Source organism: Aquarana catesbeiana, linkage group LG11, assembly GCF_042186555.1.
Source record: "Aquarana catesbeiana isolate 2022-GZ linkage group LG11, ASM4218655v1, whole genome shotgun sequence".
Lineage (NCBI taxonomy): Eukaryota > Metazoa > Chordata > Amphibia > Anura > Ranidae > Aquarana > Aquarana catesbeiana.
In genome coordinates, this window is record NC_133334.1 from 139,141,072 (window position 1) to 139,166,920 (window position 25,849).

The following is a 25,849-nucleotide window of genomic DNA, read 5'->3' on the forward strand; positions in this document are numbered from 1 at the left end:
GGTCTTTTTTTTTTTGGGCTGGGCCGTGACCTACCTACACTGACGGTAGTGAACTACCTACACTGACCTACCTACACTGATGGTAGTTAACTACCTACACTGACCTACCTACACTGATGGTAGTGACCTACCTACACTGACGGTAGTGACCTACCTACACTGACCTACCTACACTGACCTACCTACACTGACGGTAGTTACCTACCTACACTGACCTACATACACTGACGGTAGTGACCTACCTACACTGACCTACCTACACTGACGGTAGTGACCTACCTACACTGACCTACCTACACTGACAGTAGTGACCTACCTACACTGACATTTACATACACTGACATTTACATACAGTGACCTGCCTGACCCACATACACTGACATTTACATACACTGTCTGACCTACCTCAGCTGTGGTGTGCGGTGCCACAGCAGCCAGGCAGTCAGTCAGAGGAGGAGGAGCCGAGGAGGAGAGCGGCCCGCCCGAGCGCCGAGCGGGGATGTGGCGCGGCGCATTGTAATTCCCGCCTTCTGGAGCCTGCAGCGCCTATGATGGACGTCACACGTCCCGCGGTCCCAGCATTGGACCAGGGGGACGTCCATCATAGGCGTTGCAGGCTCCAGAAGGCGGTACCTGCTATGGCACTCGGCCAAACTCAGTGGCGCTCGGGATCAGATCGGTCCCGGCGCTAGCCGCTCGGGGCTTACAATTGTGAGCTGCATGCCTGAGGCTCGGGGCTTTTCGGGGGCACATTCGGGGCTTCAGCCACGTCTAGCCACCCCCTCCCGACGCCCCTGCATACACGTATATTCATGTGCTGACATAGCACACATATAAATAGTACAAATAACTTGGACTGCCCCTAATGTTAAGTACTTACTCAAACAATTTTTCCTAACATAAATTAATATATGTGCGCAAACTAAAACATTGTGACTTATGTGCATGTGTGCTGTATCATTTCAGAACTTTTGTTTTTTGTCTACACATCTTGTCGGTCTTTATTTCAGCGAGATTAGGCCATCAACAAGCTGATCGTTACTTTTGACTTACTCAAACTTTGACACACCCCTTCAGGATTTCTACAGAGTAAAACATCAAACTTATAAAGTTCTTTGATCTGGTTGTTTATTTTATTTTATCAAAGCAGGGGTCCTCTCAGTACCAATCCATCTGTACAAGTCTTGGCCGATTCAAAAACCAATAATGAAAAACACATATACATATATGCAATGTACCGATCCATCTGTACAAGTCTTATACATTGGTGTGCAGTCATTTACACATGTACACAGAAACATGTATATTCCAAAAACATTGGCAGTGCATAAGTGCAATATCCGGTTGATTGGTAAGTGTTTTTTCCCTTTTCCATCTCCAATGATGCTCATTATCTGTCTTATGGTTTTATATACTCAGACCTTTATTATGTTTTAGTATAGATTGTTATTTGTTTCATTTCTCCTGAAAGAAATTTCCCTGATGAAGGGATCAATACTGAAATCCTGAAACGCGTCGGACAAACCACAAAGAAGATCAACAGTTCTCAACCTACCAACTGTATTGTTTTCTCTTTCAATTTATGTCCTAATTGGTGGTATATGCACCTACTAGTTTTTAATAATGCCTTAATAAATTTTGCACATTTTTTACACATATTTCTTGATTTCTTTATCAAGTTGCCTTAAAAGTCACATGTTTCTGGTGGTACTCTCTCTTTGTAGAATCTACTTTTGGGGATGTCGGCAACAATTCGGTCTTTTTAAGTGAAACCCCCTTTACAATTTATATACCAGGGCCATTATTACTAAACAAATAATTATAATTAAAATTCTCCCGCATCTGTGGGAGCAAATACCTATATACTCTAATTATCATCAATTTTATATAGGGAGTATTATTCCTGCGCTACCAAGCAGTGGTGTTATAGGTGGTATTAAATAGGGAAAAGCAGCTTGCACCGAATGGGGTCCAGCCTTAAACCCTGGTGTGACTGACAACTGACAAATGGGGATGGTGCTGCGCTAATCCTACAATAAATTATAATATCTAGGTGTACTGGGTATCAACTCTTGTCTTTACTGAGGTATAGGATGGTGATCTAAACCACCGTGGGGAGTATAGCACTATGTGAACGTGCAGGCAGTATGTGCATAATAAAAAAATAATAATAAATAATAAATAAAGGGTGGATCCCACCAAAAAAACTAAACATGTGTATCTCTCAGCTTAAATAAAAATAGAACCATGGTGAAATCTACAATAAAATAAAAAAATTTTTTTCTTTCAATAAAATAGTGATTGCCGCTGAGACATTAAATGCCAGTACAAAGTGCTGTGAATTAATATCCGGAAATTATTATAGTTCAATGAACCATGATTCATATAAATAAATAGATGGCTAAAAACTAAATGACATGAAAGTAAAAATTGCCAAATGATACAATGTTACAATGAATGTCCAAAGTGATCTTCATAATTGTGCATCATGCAATATAGTGTCCAGCGCCAACAGGGGGTGCTCAAGCTTAAAATAATACAATCCAATAAAAGTGACTTAGTGCAACAACAAACAGCTTCAATGCTTCCTTAGTGATAACAGACAATTAAGTCGTGCTATACTCCCCACGGTGGTTTAGATCACCATCCTATACCTCAGTAAAGACAAGAGTTGATACCCAGTACACCTAGATATTATAATTTATTGTAGGATTAGCGCAGCACCATCCCCATTTGTCAGTTATCATCAATTTTGTTTTGTATCTTACGTATTATAGACAATTGATTTTGTTTTATATATATCTGTATATAGACATATACTGTTTGAGTTGTGTTCCAGGGTCAGCAATGGGAGGGCCGTATGGCCAGTTACTACAAAAAGCACGATACACAGGAATCTTCCCAATCGGAAGTTTACTCACTATTTTCCCAACTGGGGAAAAATGGTAGAGAAAAAAGCAGCTCTATTTTGGCACACCGAGTGCTTTGAGAGGTATCAACCCCTTCGGCCTAAGGATACAAATCTTTCCCATTCTAGATGAGGTTGATATAACCTTCAAAAAGAAATGGGAAAGTAATTTGCAGAAATGTACTGTATTCATGATGAAACTACTGAATGAGGAATATCGTAAACATATGATCAATATTGATAAAGACTTTGATCAATTATATTCCAAATTACAACATCTAAAAAGTGCAGCTAACTTCAAAGAACAAGAGGAAAGAATCAAGAATCACCTGGATTATTTCACTCGTGCCACTGTGGCAACAAAAGAAAAGACATTTTGGAGGGATAAGAGGGCCTTCCAAGAGGAAAAAGCCTATAAATGGCATCAAGGCAATAGACCGGGCAATATGGGTAATAGACAGAGGCATTTTAATCAGAATGCTCAAGGAACTAATTCTACTTTTAACTCTTCTTCTGCTTCCTCCTTTTCACAGAAGTCACACTATGATGATGAGGAGATCTCAAAAAACGAAACAGTCCCGATCACAAAATGATCCAACACATAAGAAATGCGTAATTGAATCAACACCGACACAGCACTCTATACTTCCAACTCTTGGAACTGTTCCTCACCTGGGTAAAGGTAAAACACATGGTGGATATAATACTTGCCCCTCTGGGCCTTCGGTGATGGTTCAAATACTTCACTTTGCACTGGTGTATCCCCTATACACGATTCCTCAATCACTACTAGAAGTGAAGACGGGGATTTTCCCCACCACGACCAGAGACACAACACTTAGTTAAACTAACCCAGAGTCGGGAAGATTGTGATGACGCTGATACTCTCAGCGTCCTCAATCTCTCATAGACTATACATTGTCCACAGCTGAAAAATCACTTTTAAGTAAAGGTCTCAATTTCTGTCCAAGTTCAGACATTGACATATTTGAAGTTATAAAAAATGTTGACTTATTTGATAGACGACTTTTCATTAAAAGTCAATATTCCAAAGATACCAAATCTACAGATCTTTCACAGACTGATGAGGCACTTGATGAGCTACTTAACTTTCTGGAGGAATCTGATCCCACCTATTTGATTGACACGGTGGACATTGAGACTCTTCTGCAAAAATATATTGATACTAAAACAGAACCACAAACCAATACAACTACTTTTAACCACTTGAGCCCCGGACCATTATGCTGCCTAAGGACCAGAGGTCTTTTTCCAATTTGGCACTGCGTCGCTTTAACTGCTAATTGCGCGGTTATGCAATGCTGTACCCAAACGAAATTTGCGTCCTTTTCTTCCCACAAATAGAGCTTTCTTTTGATGGTATTTGATCACTTCTGCAGTTTTTATTTTTTGCGCTATAAACGGAAAAAGACCGAAAATTTTGAAAAAAAATGATATTTTCTACTTTTTGTTATAAAAAAAATCCAATAAACTCAATTTTAGTCATACATTTAGGCCAAAATGTATTCGGCCACATGTCTTTGGTAAAAAAAATGTCAATAAGCGTATATTTATTGGTTTGCGCAAAAGTTATAGCGTCTACAAACTAGGGTACATTTTCTGGAATTTACACAGCTTTTATTTTATGACTGCCTATGTCATTTCTTGAGGTGCTAAAATGGCAGGGCAGTACAAAACCCCCCCAAATGACCCCATTTTGGAAAGTAGACACCCCAAGGAAATTGCTGATAGGCATGTTGAACCCATTGAATATTTATTTTTTTTGTCCCAAGTGATTGAATAATGACAAAAAAAAAAAAAAAAAAAAAATATTTACAAAAAGTTGTCACTAAATGATATATTGCTCACACAGGCCATGGGCCTATGTGGAATTGCACCCCAAAATATATTCAGCTACTTCTCCTGAGTACGGGGATACCACATGTGTGGGACTTTTTGGGAGCCTAGCCGCGTATGGGACCCCGAAAACCAATCACCGCCTTCAGGATTTCTAAGGGTGTAACTTTTTGATTTCACTCTTCACTGCCTATCACAGTTTCGGAGGCCATGGAATGCCCAGGTGGCACAACCCCCCCCCAAATGACCCCATTTTGGAAAGTAGACACCCCAAGCTATTTGCTGAGAGGCATATTGAGTCCATGGAATATTTTATATTTTGACACAAGTTGCGGGAAAGTGACACTTTTTTTTTTTTTTTTTTTTTTTTTGCACAAAGTTGTCACTAAATGATATATTGCTCACACAGGCCATGGGCCTATGTGGAATTGCACCCCAAAATACATTTAGCTGCTTCTCCTGAGTATGGGGATACCACATGTGTGGGACTTTTTGGGAGCCTAGCCGCGTACGGGGCCCCGAAAACCAATCACCGCCTTCAGCGTTTTTAAGGGCGTGAATTTTTGATTTTACTCTTCACTGCCTAACACCGTTTCGGAGGCCATGGAATGCCCAGGTGGCACAAACCCCCCCCAAATGACCCCATTTTGGAAAGTAGACACCCCAAGCTATTTGCTGAGAGGCATGGTGAGTATTTTGCAGCTCTCATTTGTTTTTGAAAATGAAGAAAGACAAGAAAAAACTTTTTTTTTTTTTCTTTTTTCAAATTTCAAAACTTTGTGACAAAAAGTGAGGTCTGCAAAATACTCACTATACCTCTCAGCAAATAGCTTGGGGTGTCTACTTTCCAAAATGGGGTCATTTGGGGGGGTTTTGTGCCACCTGGGCATTCCATGGCCTCCGAAACTGTGATAGGCAGTGAAGAGTGAAATCAAAAATTCACGCCCCTTAGAAAGCCTGAAGGCGGTGCTTGGTTTTCGGGGTCCCGTACACGGCTAGGCTCCCAAAAAGTCTCACACATGTGGTATCCCCGTACTCAGGAGAAGCAGCAGAATGTATTTTGGGGTGTAATTTCACATATTCCCATGGCATGTTTGAGCAATATATCATTTAGTGACAACTTTGTGCAAAAAAAAAAAAAAAAAAAAAAAAATTTGTCTCTTTCCCGCAACTTGTGTCGCAATATAAAATATTCCATGGACTCGACATGCCTCTCAGCAAATAGCTTGGGGCGTCTACTTTCCAAAATGGGGTCATTTGGGGGGGTTTTGAACTGTCCTGGCATTTTATGCACAACATTTAGAAGCTTATGTCACACATCACCCACTCTTCTAACCACTTGAAGACAAAGCCCTTTCTGACACTTATTTTTTACATGAAAAAGTTTTTTTTTTTTTGCAAGAAAATTACTTTGAACCCCCAAACATTATATATTTTTTTAAAGCAAATGCCCTACAGATTAAAATGGTGGGTGTTTCATTTTTTTTTTTCACACAGTATTTGCGCAGCGATTTTTCAAACGCATTTTTTGGGGAAAAAACACACTTTTTTAAATTTTAATGCACTAAAACACACTATATTGCCCAAATGTTTGATGAAATAAAAAAGATGATCTTAGACCGAGTACATGGATACCAAACATGACATGCTTTACAATTGCGCACAAACGTGCAGTGGCAACAAAATAAATACATTTTTAAAAGCCTTTAAAAGCCTTTACAGGTTACCACTTTAGATCTACAGAGGAGGTCTACTGCAAAAATTACTGCCCTCGATCTGACCTTCGCGGCGATACCTCACATGCATGGTGCAATTGCTGTTTACGTTTGACGACAGACCGCCGCTTGCGTTCGCCTTAGCGCAAGAGCAGGGGGCGACAGGGGTGCTTTTTTTTTTTTTTTTTTTTTTCTTTATTATTTTTTTGCTTTTTTATCTTATTTTTAAACTGTTCCTTTCATTTTTTTTTTTTTTAAATCATTTTTATTGTTATCTCGGGGAATGTAAATATCCCCTATGATAGCAATAGGTAGTGACAGGTACTCTTTTTTGAAAAAATTGGGGTCTATTAGACCCTAGATCTCTCCTCTGCCCTCAAAGCATCTGACCACACCAAGATCGGTGTGATAAAATGCTTCCCCAATTTCCCAATGGCGCTATTTACATCCGGCGAAATCTAAGTCATAAAATGCTCGTAGCTTCCGGTTTCTTAGGCCATAGAGATGTTTGGAGCCACTCTTGTCTCTGATCAGCTCTATGGTCAGCTGGCTGAATCACCGGCTGCATTCTCAGGTTCCCTGTTGAGACAGGAGAGCCAGAGAAAAACACGGAAGACGGTGGGGGGGGGGGGCATTCCCTCCCACGGCTTGTAAAGGCAGTCTAGAGGCTAATTAGCCGCTAGGATTGCTTTTACATGAAAGCCGACCGCTGGCTGAAAAGAATGATACCAAGATGATACCTAAACCTGCAGGCATCATTCTGGTATAACCACTCAAAGTTGTGAATGGCGTACCTGAAGACAAAAAAATGGTTAACAATAAAGCACAGTAAACAATAAAGTATAAATAATTACATACCTGAAAAACAAACATGATAAAACATAATAACAATAACAATAACAATAACAATAAAACACTGCAGAATAGAATACAGTAAAAAAAGAGCAGAACAATAGAGAGAGAGAATAGAGAGAGAGAACAATAAAACGACAACTATTTTTTTTTATTTTATATATATTTTTTTTTTTTTTACACTTTTTTTGTAACTAACTTTTATAACTGTAACCGGTTCCAGGTTCGGGTCTCTCAAAATGCGATGGCATCTTGGGAGACCCTGTGAAAGTGTGCCTAGTCTGTGCAATGCTGTACCCTACGCTAATACTCAACTAGTGTATGGTAGCGTTCAAAACATTCACCAATGCAAAGACCAGGATTGTCAGGACAGAAGGGACAATAATAGCGGGTGTCACGCCTATATCCGCGTTTGCTGCAGACACAACATCTTTTTGGGGGGGGTTCGTTGGGTAGGGGTACTCGGGAGCACATAAAAATGCCTCTCATGCAGCCGACTGCATTTCGTTGGGGGATGTGAATGGGGGAAGTACGGGCGCTGCAGAAGTGGTGGGTTCCCAATTAGGATTGGCGAATGCAGCAGGAAGGGCACTATGGGCACGACGGGCCTGTGTTTGTCTTTTTGGTGGCAGCGGGACACTACTTGTGCTTGCCACCTCACCAGCTTGAACTGCACTTATGGGACTCGCCACGTCACCAAGTGTTACTGCAGTGCTGGTTTGACTACGACCGGGGTGTACTAGGCCGCTGGTGCTTGCCAGTTCAATAAAAAGCTTCCAAAAAAACTGTTAGCGATCGCAGGGATCAGGCCTGACTCTGCGAACGCTGCAGTTATGCGTTTAGTGTTTTGTAAGTGACAGTGATCGATCGATACTGCACTTGGGTGGGCTGGGCCGGGCGGAGGGGAAAAACGCAGGTGCTAGCAGGTATCTGGGTTGATCCCGCTAACACTGCGTTTTTGGGAACCCTAAACTGCTGGGGACGCTAGTATAGATCTGATCTGATCGGATCAGATATTGATCCGTTCAGATACTATACCACTAAAGGAGGCGTATGCTGCGTGCGTGGGTGTTAGCGGTACTGGCGCTAACCTGACGCTGCCTGGGGCCGGTGCTTGCTAGTTCACCAAAATGCTACCAAAAAAACTGTTAGCGATCGCAGGGATCAGGCCTGACTCTGCGAACGCTGCAGTTATGCGTTTAGTGCCTTGTAAGTGACAGTGATCGATCGATACTGCACTTGGGTGGGCTGGGCTGGGCCGCGCGGAGGGGCACAACGCAGGTGCTAGCAGGTATCTGGGCTGATCCCGCTAACACTGCGTTTTTGGGAACCCTAAACTGCTGGGGACGCTAGTATAGATCTGATCGGATCAGATATTGATCCGATCAGATACTATACCACTAAGGGAGGTGTACGGTGCGTGCGTGGGTGTTAGCGGTACTGGCGCTAACCTGACGCTGCCTGGTGCTTGCTTGCCAGTTCACCAAAATGCTACCAAAAAAACTGTTAGCGATCGCAGGGATCAGGCCTGACTCTGCGAACGCTGCAGTTATGCGTTTAGTGTTTTGTAAGTGACAGTGATCGATCGATACTGCACTTGGGTGGGCTGGGCGGAGGGGCAAAACGCAGGTGCTAGCGGGTATCTGGGCTGATCCCGCTAACACTGTGTTTTTGGGAACCCTAAACTGCTGGGGACGCTAGTATAGATCTGATCAGATCAGATATTGATCCGATCAGATACTATACCACTAAGGGAGGCGCATGCTGCGTGCGTGGGTGTTAGCGGTACTGGCGCTAATCTGACGCTGCCTGGGGCGACGCATATCACCGCCGGGCGATCAGGGGGCTAAACCTTTATTCGGTAATAAACGGCGGGTGCCCTGACACTATAAAAAATAAACGAACTAACCTGCGTCACCCGTAACGGTTATACGGTGATCAGTGGTGAAAGGGTTAACTAGGGGGCAATCAAGGGGTTAAAACATTTATTAGGTAGTATATGGGGGTCCCTGTCACTATAAAACGCTGACGGCGAACCTAAATATTTACCTCACTAACTAGCGTCACCAGCGACACTAATACAGCGATCAGAAAAATGATCGCTTAGCAACACTGGTGACAGGGGGTGATCAAGGGGTTAAAACTTTATTAGGGGGGGTTAGGGGGGTACCCTAGACCTAAAGGGGGGTAATACTCACTGTCCCAACACTGTAACTGTCACAAACTGACACTATGCAGTAATCAGAAAAAAAAAAAAAAAAAAAAAAAAAAACCTGCTGGTGTCAGTTTGTGACAGGGGGGGGGGGGGTGATTGGGGGGGGATCGGGGGGCGATCGGGGGGGGGATCGGGGTGTTTTGTATGCCTGGCATGTTCTACTGTGTGTGTAGTGTGTTGTGCACTCACATTGATGTCTTCTCCCCTCGGCGCTGGAACGGAAAATACCGAGCCGAGGGGAGATGACATCATTTCCTTTGCTGCTGTTTAGCATACAGCAGCAAAGGAGTGTTCCCATTGGCCGGCGGCGATCGCGAGGGGGGGGCCACGAACGGATGGCCTCCCCCTCATCTCGGATCGCCGGGGAACAGAACGGGACCGCTTCGGGCACCGGGGGGGGGTCCGATCGGACCCCCCACCCGCGAGAGGCAAATCACGTACATGTACGTGATTTTGCCTGCCCGTGCCGCCTTGCCGACGTAAATCGGCGTTAGGCGGTCCTTAAGTGGTTAAGAAAAAATCTGACAGATTTCCTCCCTTGTCCGACAATCCTAATTTGGTTGCATTCGTTAACTTTGTGACTGCCGACATTAAAAAAAATATACAAATACAAGCATAAAAAGAATTTAACAAAGGAAGAAACGGCTGCTGTACATTCTCTAGGTACCCAACACTCTCTTACCATCAAACCTGCGGACCAGAGGGAAAATATAGTCATCATGACAAACACACAATACAAATCAATGTGTATAAAGATCCTTCAAAATGAATCTTGGTACAAATTACGAAGAATACTGTTGAAAAATTAAAATCAATGTGTATAAAGATCTTTCAAAATGAATCTTGGTACAAATAAATTACGAAGAATACTGTTGAAAAATTGACAAATTCTATTCGCTCATTGATGACGCTTTGGTCAATGGTGCTATCAATAAAGACATCTGGGTATTTGTTCGTACCAAGCATCCCAAAATTCCTACCCTATATTGCTTGCCAAAAATCCACAAGGAAACCTATTTCCCAGCCTGGAGACCCATCATTTCGGGTAGAGGTAGTATTACAGAAAATCTGAGTAGATACTGTACATAGATGCTTTCCTAAGACCCCATGTGAAAAATCTCCCATCATACATAAAGGATACAATATATCTATTGCAGAATCTTGAAGATGTTTTCTTAAACCCTGATAGCCTTTTGGTAGCTATTGATGTGGAAGCACTTAAACAGCACCATTCCTCACCACTTACAGTATCTCACAAAAGTAAGTACACCCCTCACATTTTTTGTAAATATTTTATTATATCTTTTCATGTGACAACACTGAAGAAATTACACTTTGCTACAATGTAAAGTAGTGAGTGTACAGCTTGTATAACAGTGTCAATGTGCTGTCCCCTCAAAACAACTCAACACACAGACTATAATGTCTAAACCACTGGCAACAAAAGTGAGTACACCCCTAAGTGAAAACTTTCCCTCCCCGGTGTCATGTGACTTGAGAGCCCCTGAAAGCCGCCGAGAACAGCCAAGAGCAGCCAAAAGCCACCGAGAGCGGCCGAAAGCCGCCGAGAGGCTCACAATCGGTGGGGGATCGGCGTATAACACACACCCACGATTTTTCCCTGATTTCAAGGGGAAAAAAGTGCGTGTTATATGCCGATAAATACGATAACTACACTAGATATCTAATAGTTTATTTAATATCTCAAGATATTCTATATAGTAAAACTCGAGCATCAATGTTAAATATATATCTTTCTGACATGATAACAACAAGCAAGCATGGAAATTATTTTCCTCTCAAAGATGCACCCTTTTCATATATATGGCTATTTTTATACAGATTCTCAGATATGGCATGGTTTGTAGATGTACACACGTATATTCATGTGCTGACATAGCACAACTATAAATAGTACAAATAACTTGGACTGCCCCTAATGTTAAGTACTTATTCAAACAGTTTTTCCTAACATAAATTATTTATAATATGTGTGCAAACTAAAATGTTGTGACTTATGTGAATGTGTGCTGTATCATTTCAGAACTTTTGTTTTTTTTTCTACACATCTTGTCGGTCTTGATTTCAGCGAGATTAGGCCATCAACAAGCTGATCGTCACTTTTGACTTACTCAAGCTTTGACATACCCCTTCGAGATTTCTACAGAGTAAAACATCATACCCATAATGTTCTTTGATCTGGTTGTTTGAATTATCAAAGCAGGGGTCCACTCAGTACCGATTCATCTGTACAAGTCTTATACATTGGTGTACAGTCATTTAAACATGTACACAAAAACATGTATATTCAAAAACATTGGCAGTGCATAAGTTCAGAAACCGGTTGATTGGTGAGTTTTTTTCCCTTTTCCATCTCCAATGATGCTCATTCTCTGTCCTATGGTTTTATATACTCAGACCTTTATTATGTTTTATTATAGATTGTTATTTGTTTAATTTCTCCTGAAAGAAATGCCCCTGATGAACCACAAAGGTGATCAACAGTTCTCAAGCTACCAACTGCATTGTTTTCTCTATCTATTTATGTCCTAATTGGTGATGTATGCACCTACTAGTTTTTAATAATACCTTAATAAATGTTGTTATTTTTTTACACATATTTCTTGATTTCTTTATCAAGTTGCCTTAAAAGTCCCATGTTTCTGGGGGGGTACTCTCTGTTTGTAGAATCTACTTTTGGGGATGTCGGCAACAATTCGGTCTTTTTAAGTGAAACCCCCTTTACAATTTGTATCATGTCTGCATTCTCTGACCCTCTCCTGTAGTGTGTGTGTTAATGTGCCACTTGCTTAATTATTTGGGATTTCTCCACTGCTCAGTAAGTGGCAATGATGAGCAGTAACCTGTAGCATGAACAGCAGTGATCTGCTGTAAAAATGCACCTTCTCCTAAGTAGACAAAAATCCTTGCAAGGCCCGGTTTGTTGTTGCCATTTAAAGGAGTACCCCACCTTCTCTCATTTCTTAGAGTGCACTGAAAAACCACTAGGAAACTGCTAATCCCTTAGACACGTTTACAGTACAATTGTGTTGCTAAATATTGATTTACCTATTGTCGTAATGATTTTTCTGCTATTGATATAGAGCTGCTTATATAGATATATTTGTTTACCTTTATTATCTGAGGGCAGTTCTACTCTGCTTAGGGAACTGCACTTTAATTGTCATTTATGCAAGTTCTTAATGATAGTGGTAGACACTATTTGACTAAGCAGGTGTGTGTCCCTTTATTTCCTAGATCCTACAGTTAGGTGAAAGATACCATATGCTGGTGTTGCTATGTGTGTCTGTGGTGATTCAATCAACCAGGTGAGTCAGAGAGGCTGAGGGTGTTCTTGGAGTTGAGGCGCAGAACAGGGAACCCAAAATTACCAAGCACCTCCTTCGGGGTAGTGCTATACACATTACCCCAGTTTTGAGGGGCAAGGGACCTAAACACTGCTGTGCTTAGGCAGCGTTAAGAGCCCTGTCTCATTTAAGCTAGCCTCGTAGCAAGCCCTCGTAACAGGTAATTTGCAGCGTGACTTTGTTTTAGAGGTGACAGGACACCTTAACACTACTGTGGGCAGGCAGCGTTAAGAGCCCTGGCACACTCACCTCTCACGTAACCCAAGAGTTCTGGAACTCCACCCGTCAGTCAATGAGGAGTGACATTGCGTCTGCACACATCACCCCTCCCACCCACCGCACGAGGATCTCAAGCTGGGAAGGCCTGCTGCGTAGCTAACAGGCGTGAGTGGGGCCTCATGCCTAAGTTTTGCCTAAGGCCTCACAAAGCCTAGAGCTGCCTTTGACTTTAGATGCAAATCTGTAACATTGAGAAAGCCATGATTACTAATCCTAGTTAGTATACAATTAGCTGTTGTATAATAGTGTGATTATTCATTTATTTTCAATATACATTATGTATATGCTTTAAAAAAGCTATTTTGAACTTGTAAAATTTCTACGATGCAGGTTATTGGTCGGTAATGAAATCTTGTTCTTCTTGTTAATGTCAACAAGGATGTAGCCAGTGCACATGGCAATATTTTTTTAGTTGGACAATCAGGCCTGTTTTTGTACAATCACACAATGTAGTAGACACAATGTAATAAGCTAATACATCAAAACTGACAGCTACTCTTTTAATCCCATCTCTTAAAAAAAGGAAACATTTTATGTTTTCACAGAAACATATCTGTCTTAACAACACATTGTGCTACAGTTACAAATTGTTTATTTGTACTTGCTATTTTTGCCTGTGCTCACTTTGTAGTGCCAAAAATAATTTTTGTGAAAATGCCCATATGGCAACATCAAAAAGGCTAGAAATATGTAAACAGTTTTTTACATACATGAAAAGGTACAAATATGAAAAATATTATGCATTCATGGAAAGTCTTTACTGTTGCTAAGAAAATGACTTGCATATGGTAATACTGCATATTTTTCCATATGGCAAGCTGATAAGTGCTATTTAAAAAAAAAGGTTTCTTGGAATGTGGTCTTTCTTTGGAGGAGTGAGGATGTGCCTTAGTTAAAGCTGGCCATACATGGTTTTTTTTTTTTTTTTAAACAACCCTCTGACTGATCAAAAACAACTGAAGGAATACCCCCATTCAAACAAGCTATGTGGATAGAGGAATCATCCCAGATATGTTAGTGGACTCTGACAATGGACTTCTATGCTGTCAGAATACACCTATCAGCGTTGCAGGCTATTGGCTGCAGGACTGATCGAACAATAATTTTACATCAAGCCTGTTCATGAAAAGTCAATCATTAAATCCACTTCTCATGGACGGTAACAGCCATAGATGCTGGTGGTTGCTCCATGCAGGTGTGGGCAGGTCAGGCAGAAGTGGGTTTACTAGCGACCTTGGAGGGCTTAATCTACCATGGTTACTCTGAACCTGCAGTAGAAGTTGACTTGACCTGGTGACCAGGATCCAAGAAAGCGCAGAATGCTGGCCTCCCAGGAAGGCAGGAGTGCAGGGGTATCTTGTAGCATTTGGGTGCTGGACTTACAGGAAGACATGAGTGCAGAGGTCCCTAGAAGGACTGTGGTACTGGAACTCATTAGAGGTGCATAGGGGACAAGGGTCCTATAGGATGTTGGTACACTGGATACGGTTGAAATAAATGGTGCAGAGGTCATCCAGTGCCCAGGGAGAAAATAGGAGACTGCGCCCTCCAGCCTATCAACCCCACCCCGCCTATCACCCCCACCAAAAGGGAGCGAGGCCAATATATCGGCATGCACCAAAATGTTTGTAATATTTGAGGCATGCCATTAGATAGTACCAAAATATGTGGCACATTATAGCAAACTGAATGGTTTAAAATTAATGCACAAATATGGGTACACACGATCGGACATTCCGACAACAAAATCCATGGATTTTTTCAGACGGATGTTGGCTCAAACTTGTCTTGCATACACACGGTCACACAGAGTTGGTTGGAAATTCCGAACGTCAAGAACGTGGTGACGTACAACATGTACAACAAGCCAAGAAAAATGAATTTCAATAGCCAGTGTGGATCTTCTGCTTGATTTCAAGCATACGTGGAATTTTATGTGTCGGAATTGTGTACACACGATCGGAATTTACGACAATGGATTTTGTTGTCGGAAAATTTGAGAACCAGATCTCAAATTTTGTGCACAGACCGAAATTCCGATGGAACCTACACACGGTCGGAATTTTCGACAAAAGACTCCCATCGAACATTTTCTGTTGGAAAATCCGACAGTGTGTACGAGGCATAACAGTGGCAAATTCTCCCTGGATTGGTGGGTTACTGAAAGGAAAAGGAAAATGTCACTGCATTAGTATTGGTACTGATAGAAAAAAATGTCCCTGCGTTGGTGTTCTCACTGGGAAGAAAATGTCCCTGAGTTGGTGGTTAAAGAAACACCACTACAATGCTCCAACCCCCATCCCCAGTTAAGAGCTCTTTCCTCAAACCCCACCACCACTACAAAGCTTTTCCTCCATTCCCACCAGTACAGAGCTCTCCCACCTAGTCCTTTGTGTGGGAGGCATGCTGTAACCTGTAAACACAGAAGTCGGCAGAGAAAGTCAATATATAAAGCAAATAATGTGGCGCTTCCTCAATACAATAAATACATTAAAGTGCATAAACTAAAATAAATAAATATGCGCAAATACAATATAATGCAAATAATTGAATGAAATGTCTGTGTACACAATTCCAAAGATATACAAAAGGTGCTCTGTGCAAAAAAAAGCTTCAGTGTAAACAATTCCAGTACAATATTAAAGTGTTCCATGCAAAAGTCTTCAGTGCAAAAATAAATGTTCCTATAGTGATGTCACCCTCCAAAGTGCACACATAAGCAATATTCAAAAACTCTTTCAAAGTGAGGTACTTCCACCATCCGTGATCATAGTGTGCCCCAGCCTCTCACCTCAGGGAAAGACCCCTACAGGTCTAGTCGTACTTCTAGTGTCACTCTTTAGGTGTCAGCAGCCGCCAGCTCCTTCTCCTTTATACACCATCAGCTTCTCAGTATATACAGGGAATTCAAATGGATACTTAATATCTCATCACCTCCACGCTCCTCTGTAGTAAGCTCACCTCCTCTGCTGCCAGTTCCAACAATGTCTAATCTCTACTTCCTCCCGACTCACCTTTGGCAGAGAAAGTCAGCTTTTGTTTTTAGAACAAGTGACAGCGGTGAGCACAGTGCAAGTGCTGGAGGTGGTAGTATTAAGTATCACCTCGCTCGGGACAAAAAAAAGTAATGTTTTCTGGAGTGACACTGCAGTCACTCTTACAGTTGCAATAAAAAGTATGTGAACCCTTTTGGAATGATATGGATTTCTGCACAAATTGATCATATATTGTGATCTGATCTTCATCTAAGTCACAATAGACAATCACAGTCTGCTTAAACTAATAACACACAAAGAATTAAATGTTACCATGTTTTTATTGAACACACCATGTAAACATTCACCGTGCAGGTGGAAAAAGTATGTGAACCCTTGGATTTAATAACTGGTTGAACCTCCTTTGGCAGCAATAACTTCAACCAAACGTTTCCTGTAGTTGCAGATCAGACGTGCACAATGGTCAGGAGTAATTCTTGACCATTCCTCTTTACAGAACTGTTTCAATTCAGCAATATTCTTGGGATGTCTGGTGTGAATCACTTTCTTGAGGTCATACCACAGCATCTCAATCTGTCCTGTTGCAACACCCATCTTCTGTTGAGCTTCAGCTGGTGGACAGATGGCCTTAAGTTCTCCTGCAAAATGTCTTGATAAACTTGGGAATTCATTTTTCCTTTGATGATAGCAATCCGTCCAGGCCCTGACGCAGAAAAGCAGCCCCAAACAATGATGCCCCCACCACCGTACTTCACAGTTGGGATGAAGTTTTAATGTTGGTGTGCTGTGCCTCTTTTTCTCCACACATAGTGTTGTGTGTTTCTTCCAAACAACTCAACTTTGGTTTCATCTGTCCACAGAATATTTTGCCAGTACTGCTGTGGAACATCCAGGTGCTCTTGTGCAAACTGTAAACATGCAGCAATGTTTTTTTTGGACAGCAGTGGCTTCCTCTGAGGTATCCTCCAATGAAATCCATTCTTGTTTAGTGTTTTACATATCGTAGATTCGCTAACAGGGATGTTAGCATATGCCAGAGACTTTTGTAAGTCTTTAGCTGACACTCTAGGATTCTTCTTCACCTCATTGAGCAGTCTGCGCTGTGCTCTTGCAGTCATCTTTACAAGACACCCACTCCTAGGGAGAGTAGCAGCAGTGCTTTACTTTCTCCATTTATAGACAATTTGTCTTACCGTGGACTGATGAACAGCAAGGCTTTTGGAGATACTTTTATAACCCTTTCCAGCTTTATGCAAGTCAGCAATTCTTAATCGTAAGTCTTCTGGGAGCTCTTTTGTGCGAGGCATCATTCACATCAGGCAATGCTTCTTGTGAAAAGCAAACCCAGAACTGGTGTGTTTTTTTTTATAGGGCAGGGCAGCTCTAACCAACACCTCCAATCTCATCTTAATGATTGGACTCCAGTTGTCTGACACCTCACTCCAATTAGCTCTTGGAGATCTCATTAGTCTAGGGGTTCACATACTTTTTCCACCTGCACTGTTAATGTGTACATGGTGTGTTCAATAATAACATGGAAACATTTAATTCTTTGTGTGTTATTAGTTTAGGCAGACTGTGATTGTCTATTGTTGTGACTTAGATGAAGATCAGATCACATTTTATGACCAATTTGTGCAGAAATCCATATCATTCCAAAAGGGTTCACATACTTTTTATTGCAACTGTATATTACAAATATACAGAGATTCTGTCTATAGCTCACCTTGCTAATACAAGGAAACTGTGAGTTATCGATTTGGGAAATTAGTATATGTTCCAACAGAAACAAATTTATAAATTAATGGATGGCCCTCTTATCTGCAAGGAGCTGCACTGAGATAATCTCTTGAATTAGAGACAAGAACCTAAAAAAAAAAAAAGAATGAAGGGAGCACTATTAAAGCTGTCCATAGACGTATCGAAATTCATCCGGTTTAGCAGTGACCAGACAATTTTTAATTAATGTATGGACACTGTGGTTATACAGAAGTCCGCCTGCTGGAAAATGTCCTCTCAGTCATCACTGCAGGCTATAGACTGCAGAGCTGATCAATGCATTCTGACAGTGGGGAAGTCTCCCCACTCTCAGAATACAATGGCACAGTATTGTGAATGGTGAATGTTCTGTTGTCATGTGTGGAGTGATTGTAATTGATCACCTTGTAAAACAACCTGTTCAGTTTAAAATAGAAATGAAAGGAAAAATCTTTTTGTATAGATATAAAAAAAAACATTATAAATGCCTTTTTTTTATAAGTGATTACATTCCATTTGTTCTCAGCTGCATAAGAGCTGGGGGGAGGAGAAGCAGCAGCAAACTAAGCTTCCCAGTGAATGGCTGTGCAGTGGGGCATGTCAGGACAAGTCTAATCATTGGAGGAGAGTACACTGAGTTCCCAGCATAGCTAGAGAACTGACCACAGTATGCTCTCCTGCTTAGTGTGGTCAGTTTTTAATAGGAAAGCAGATGGACTAGCAGGACAGCTAGGGATTTCACACAAAGCAAGCAATACAAACAGAACAAAATGCTTTCTCATACAAGTACATGGTACAGCAGGCATCAGGAATATAAATTGTTGGGGGTAACAAATGCTTTACTTCCCTGCATTTGTTTTTTGGCTACTTTAGAACAAGAGGGAGAAGGGAGCTGCTGGAGCTCCATATGTGCCCTGCCTCTACATAAAGATGCTGCATCTGGGGCATGTGCCCTTTCTGCCCACCCTTTGTGGGCAGAAACCCAGCTAGCATGCCAGACACTAACACTCTAGGGTCCAGAGAATCATCGCACAAGCACTTAGGAGGTTGAGCCATATTGTTCCCTAGTAAAGGTCTTGTGTGAAAATTCTGGCCCAATCGATAATAATTTGGGAAAACTAAATAGGTGTCAGTACAGGTCTTATCAGGGATTCTGTGACAGTATATAAGGAGTGGACAACCAACTTTATCTTTCGATCAGTTGGGTTTTTAAAAGAAGTGGCCTCTTCCACTGGTATAACTTTTGCTTTATTCAATCTGGAAAACAGGGGTCAGCTTCAGGAGAAGTGGTCCACTTTTTGTGCAAAATCCCCCGCAAAGAGTTTAGATTACACAAAGCTTCTTTGGACATCAAAAAAAGGAAAGGTATAGAAATATTTTGACGTCACATTTTAGATTGTGGGAATCAAAGACAAAATGTTTTACAAGCAACCTGAATTAAGGAAGACATTACTTCTGAGAATTCTGATCTGATCTTGTAACTGAAAATCCTCTACTGATTCCCTGGTGACATCAAGAGCTGGGGTATCTGGCAACTAGCACATGCCTGTTGTAAATATATTTACAAAGGTTACATAGTTACATAGTTACATAGTTACATAGTAGGTGAGGTTGAAAAAAGACACAAGTCCATCAAGTCCAACCTATGTAATAGGTTGGGCTCTGCAAATGTTGGCCACTGCTGAACAACCAGACCTTTTTTTGGCTTCAGGCATGTTGTCAAGGTAAAATAGCTCTATAGCTCTAGCTGCTGAAAAAAACAGGCTACTGCTATGTCTTAAGCAATTATGAGACACTCATCCAGATGGCTGCAATACAGTAGGAGTGAATAAAAGAATGTGGTCCAATTAGTTACTATAATCCACTGGAATGATAAGCATAGTGCACATGCATTAAAAAAAAAGGCTTTCCCTGAACTCATGAGCTTCTCCAGCTGTTAGGAACAAATTGACCTTGTGAGGTAGTTTTACGGCACTACTTTGCTTTAGCTGACAATTGCGCGGTCGTGCGACACTGTACCCAAAGAAAATTGATGTCCTTTTTTCCCCACAAATAGAGCTTTCTTTTGGTGGTATTTGATCATCTCTGCGGTATTTATTTTGTGCGCTATAAACAAAAAAAGAATATTTTTTACTTTCTGCTATAAAACATACCCAACAAAAAATGTAAAAATCTAATTTCTTCATCAATTTAGGTCAATATGTATTCTGCTATATATTTTTGGTAATAAAAATAAGCGTATATTGATTGGTTTGGGCAAAAGTTATATCGTCTATAAACTATGGGATATTTTTATCTAATTTTTCTTTCTTTCTTTTACTATTAATGGCAGCGATCAGCAATTTTTAGCGGATCTGCAACATTATGACAGACAAATCAGACACCTAACAGCTTTGACACTTTTTGGGGACCAGTGACATTATTACAGTGATCAGTGCTTAAAAAAAAAAAAAAAGCACTGTTACTGTACTGATGACACTGGCAGGGAAGGGGTTAACATCAGTGGCAATCAAAGGGTTGTGTCCCTAGGAGGTGCTTTTTAACTGTGGGGATGTGCTTTCACTAAAGGAAAACAGAGATCCGTGTTTATGCTTAGCAGAAACACAAGATCTCCATTTTCCTCTCTGGCAGAACGGCGCCATTCTGCCTCTCCTCAGAATGATCAGTGGGTCCCGGCGGACCTCGCGTCTGCCGGACCTGCTGATTGACTCCTGCTGTATCCAATCACAGCGGGCGCAGGGCTCTGGCGGCACACGCGCACCCCGGAGTCAAAAGAAAAACTCATGTACAGGTACGTGATTTTGCACTTAAGGGCTGCCCTGCCGCAGTATATTACAGAGGGGTGGTCCTTAAGTGATTAAAAAAAAAAAAAAACAGCTCACAAAGCTCTCCAATGGTCCCCAAAATACATAGCAGGTGTTTTCTATGGAGTTTGCGTGCTGTTTTTTTCTGTTTTTTGTTTTTTAAAGAAGCTGTCGATGACATATCATTAGTATTGCAATTTTAAACACTGTTTTTCCTATTAGCCCAGAAAATGGGTATTTTTAATTTGCCAAATTCGGCTGACATTGATTTCAATAGGTGAAGCATCCAAACATTTTTTTGTTCACTGAACCATTCTTGATACAAACCCAGGGCAGTTCAGATCATCCCTAGCCAGGATCTCTTTGGAGGACATCCTTAGAAACAATGAAGGAAAGGGTAACTTCTGTTGCTCAAATAAGTTCTTTGCAGCCTTTGTGTAGAGCCAGCTCTCCCATAGGTGTTCGCAAGACCATTCGCAAGTGACGATGATGTTCCTGGAAGTTAATAGAGTAAACCAGAAGTGCACCACCACACACACACACATACACACACACAATTTATGAAGAACTGGAAGGTCACAATAACAAAATACTTATGGACACAGAGATGGGTTGGTGGCTAAATTGCCGAAGAGGTGACTTTGTAGAGCAGGGGCTAGGTAGCACTGACAGAGGAACCGGCAATGGAACTGTACTGATGCTGGACTGGCAGAAAACTGTACTAATAGGAGTACACTGGTACCTGAAGCAGGAATAGACTTATAGCAGACTAGACTGGTGGAAGACCATAGTGTAGCAGGCTGTGCTGGTAGCAGACTGGACTATAGCAGACTGGACTGATAGCAAACTAGACTGTGCCACACTGGACTAGCAGACTGGACTGGTAGCATACTGATGGTAGCAGGCTGGACAGATAGCAGACTGGGCTGTAGCAGACAAGATTGGACAGTTGACTGACTAGACAGTGGTACATGGGAGCACAGAAGGCACAGGGCACTAAAAACACTACCAGACATAATGCTCGAGAGGAGACAGCATTTCCAGTTCAACCTTAAATAGACTTCAGTTCTTGTCTATGGAACCCGGCCTTGACACCCTGGGGAATACTCAGAGACAGAGGAGGGCTTGGAGATGGAGTGAGGTAGGTAAGTGACTGTGACATATACTCAGTCCTGACCAAGGACACACATATGTTCTTCTTTTCAGTCTTCATCTAGACTGAAAAGAGTACCAGGATCTGAAATCTAGTCTGTTTTCCAGTCAGCAGCTTGATAGTAGAAATAGTACAAACTTAAATTCCAGTATCTTAAAAAATAGGCCCATTTTCCTCTAGTGTGCTTGCTAGGCATAAAACTGGTTGTCTCTGGCAATGTTGGGGTTTGAGCACTAGCTACTCCGCTAGTTGTATTGTGATACATCTGGTGGTCCTACGTATGTAGACTACTCTATAGCCAACTGGTTCTGATTGATCTTCAGTCAAAGGCTGTGTTTGTCTAAGAACAAAAGAGAAAGTCTCTTAAAGTGGATGTAAACCCTTCCCTCAGCCTACATCAACTAATGGCACAGTATAAATCTAGGTGTCCCTTCTGTCCGCCGCAATGTCGCAGTCCCACTAAAAATCGCTTATCACAGCCATTACTAGTAAAAAAAAAATAAAATGATAAAAATGCCATAAATCTATCCCCTATTTTGCAGACGCTATAACTTTTGCGCAAACCAATCGATATACGCTTATTGTGATTTTTTTTACCAAAAATATGTAGAAGAATACATATTTGCCTAAACTGATAAAGAAATTCGTTTTTTTGGATATTTATTATAGCAAAAAATAAAAAATTTTTTTTTTTTTTCAAAATTGTCGGTCTTTTTTTGTTTATAGCACAAACAATAAAAACAGAGGTGATCAAATACCACCAAAAGAAAACTCTATCTGTGGGAAAAAAGGACATCAATTTTGTTTGGGTACAAAGTCGCACGGCCGCTCAATTGTCAGTTAAAGCGTCGCAGTGCCGTATCACAAAAAATGGCTTGGTCATTAAGAGGGTAAATCCTTCCAGGGCTGAAGTGGTTAATGAAGATGAAAGAGGAGAGCGCAAAAGCTGGCCTGGAATTGAACATTAAGAAAACTAAGATCATGGCAACTGGTCCCATCACTCCTTAGCAAATAGAAGGAGAAGAAATGGAAACAGAGACAGATTTTATCTTCCTAGCAGTGGCGGCTGGTGGTATATTTTTTGGGTTGCAGAAAACTTTCGAAAGTCCCATGGATGGCAAGAAGATCAAACCAGTCAATCTTGAAGGAAACCAACCCTGAATAGTCACTGGAAGGACAGATGCTGAAGCTGAAATGCAAATACATTGGCCACATAATGCAAAGAGAGGACTCATTGGAAAAGACCCTGATGCAGAGAATCATAGAAGGAAAAACAAGAAGAGGACAACAGAAAACAAGAGGGATAGATAGCATCATCGAAATAATGATATTGAAATTAAGCAAGCTCTGGGATGCAGTGGAGGACAGAAAAGCCTGGTGCGCTATAATCCATGAGGTCACGAAGAGTTGGACATGACTAAACGACTGAACAACAACGATGATTACATGGATGGAAGCTCCTGTAGTGTCCTATAGGCTAAATGCAAAAAAAATATATAAGTAACCTAACTTCAGGAATGAACTTATCATTTTCACCTGAACTATCAGTTCATTATTTACCTGGAGCCAAGACTTCTGGCACCCAAAGCTAACATCAGCATCAGAAACCAGTGATCTCATCTTTATTCGGTCACCCTGTCAATGTGTTTCGTAGGCCATTATGTGTTGACACATAAATATGTGTATGTACTGAAAAAAGCCTAGTGTTGTTTTCTCAGGACAATCTATTCTAAAGATAATGATGGATTACTGCCATAAGTACTAGTATCTATTTTTTTTTTTTATTCCATGTAATGTACTAGGAAAGGGCACCACCGTGTGTATAGATTGTGAACTGCAAGCTTATGTGATTATTCCTTGAGAGAAAAACATACTAGCTGTCACAAACTAACGCAAGGCACCAACCATATCCCACGCACAACCTCATAATTCGAAACGCATGAAAATTTAAAAACAAAAGAAAATTTAAAGTACCACAAAATTAAAGCTGAACTCCAGTCAGATATAAAAAATGCAAATTAATGCTTTATTAAAGCAGTGCAAGTACCTGAATTCTACCTGGTATCAGCTTCTTGCAGGCCTCTCGGCCTATGGCGCTGTACAGCAGGTAGAATAGATCCCATATAAGCATTTCATTTGTATATTTAGCTTTATCCCTAGAGTTCAGCTTTAAAATCTTATATTGAGAAAGATAACACTAGTGTGTAGTCTTCGCAGTTGGTTTAAGGGGGATGATTTTTTTTTTACCACCGCTATTTCTTTATTTTGGATTTTGAAATTTACAAATGCAGCAATTTAGAAATTGGATGAAAGGTTTAGCACTGGGAAACACTTTTTGAAAGATAATTAGTGCATTTTATATACAACTATATAGATCAGACCAAAATGAGGGACAAATGAGGGGGAAAGAGGGACAGAGGGACATTGCTCCAAATCAGGGAGAGTCCCTCGAAATCAGGGACAGTTGGGAGCTATGCAATTGCGCAGTCGTGCGACGTTGTACCCAAACAAAATTGACATCCTTTTTTTCCCACAAATAGAGCTTTCTTTTGGTGGTACTTGATCACCTCTGCAGTTTTTATTTTTTGCGCTATAAACAAAAAAAAGCATCAATTTTGAAAAAAATGCAATTTTTTTACTTTTTGCTATAATAAATATTCCCCAAAAATATATAAAAAAACTATTTTTTACCTCAGTTTAAGCCGATATGTATTCTTCTACATATTTTTGGTGAAAAAAAAAAAAAAAATCGCAATAAGCATTTATTGATTGGTTTGCGCAAAAGTTATAGCATCTACAATATAGGGGATAGTTTTATGGCATTTTTATTATTCGTTTTTTTTTTTTTTTACTAGTAATGGCGGCGATCTGCGATTTTTATCAGGACTATGACATTATGGCGGACACGTCAGACAATTTTGACACATTTTTGGGACCACTGGCATTTTTACAGCGATCAGTGCTATAAAAATGCATTGATTACTGTAAAAATGTCACTGGCAGGGAAGGGGTTAACACTAGGGGGCGATGAAGGGGTTAATGTGTTCAATAGTGTCTTCTAACTGAAGGGGGAGGGGACTGTGTAGGGGAAGAGATAGATCGCTGTTCATACTCTGTATGAACAGACGATCTGTCACTTCTCCCCTCAGAGAGCCAGAAACTGTGTGTTTACACACACAGATCCCGGTTCTCCATGTGCCACGAGCCATCGCGGGAGCCCGGTGGTGATCGCGACCTCCGGGCATTCGCATCGGCTCTGCGGTCGAGCAGGGCCCCTAGTGGCCAAAGAAGGAAGCGACGTAAGATAGCAGTGATTCGCGCAGCCGAGCCATGTTGCCGCAGTACAACTGCGGTGACTGGTCGGCAAGCGGTTAACAACCACCTTCCTTAAAGCTGACTTCCACCCAAAAGGGGAAGCTCTGCTAGTTTGCCTCCCCCCTTCGCTGTCACATTTGGCACCTTTTGGGGGGAGGGGGAGCGGGTACCTAGTTTTGACAAGTACCCTCTCCCACTGCTGGCTGATTTTGCCGCAGCCAAGTCACCCGGAGGTTCGACCCCCCTCCTCCTTCCCCCGCCGCCAGGCCATTCACAAAGCGCAGCATGCTTCATGCATGCACAGTAGGGAACCAGCTGTGAACCCGCAAGGCTTCACTGCTGGGTTCCCTTACAAAAAATGGCAGTGGCAGCACCCGAGAGGCAATTGAAAAATCGGCTGGGGAGAACACACCTCTGAATTCCTGGACAGGTACGTGTCCTAATATTAAAAGTCAGCAGCTACAGTATTTTTCTGAAGGAACCTGGAGCTCCTTTTTAACAACCAATGAATAGCTGAGGAACTGCAGTCTGCTCACATAATTTGTAATAAAAACATCTTTGCCATTGTGAAGCTTCCCTCCAACCACTTTACAGACTATTTTATATATACTGTGATTCTGTACTTGCCA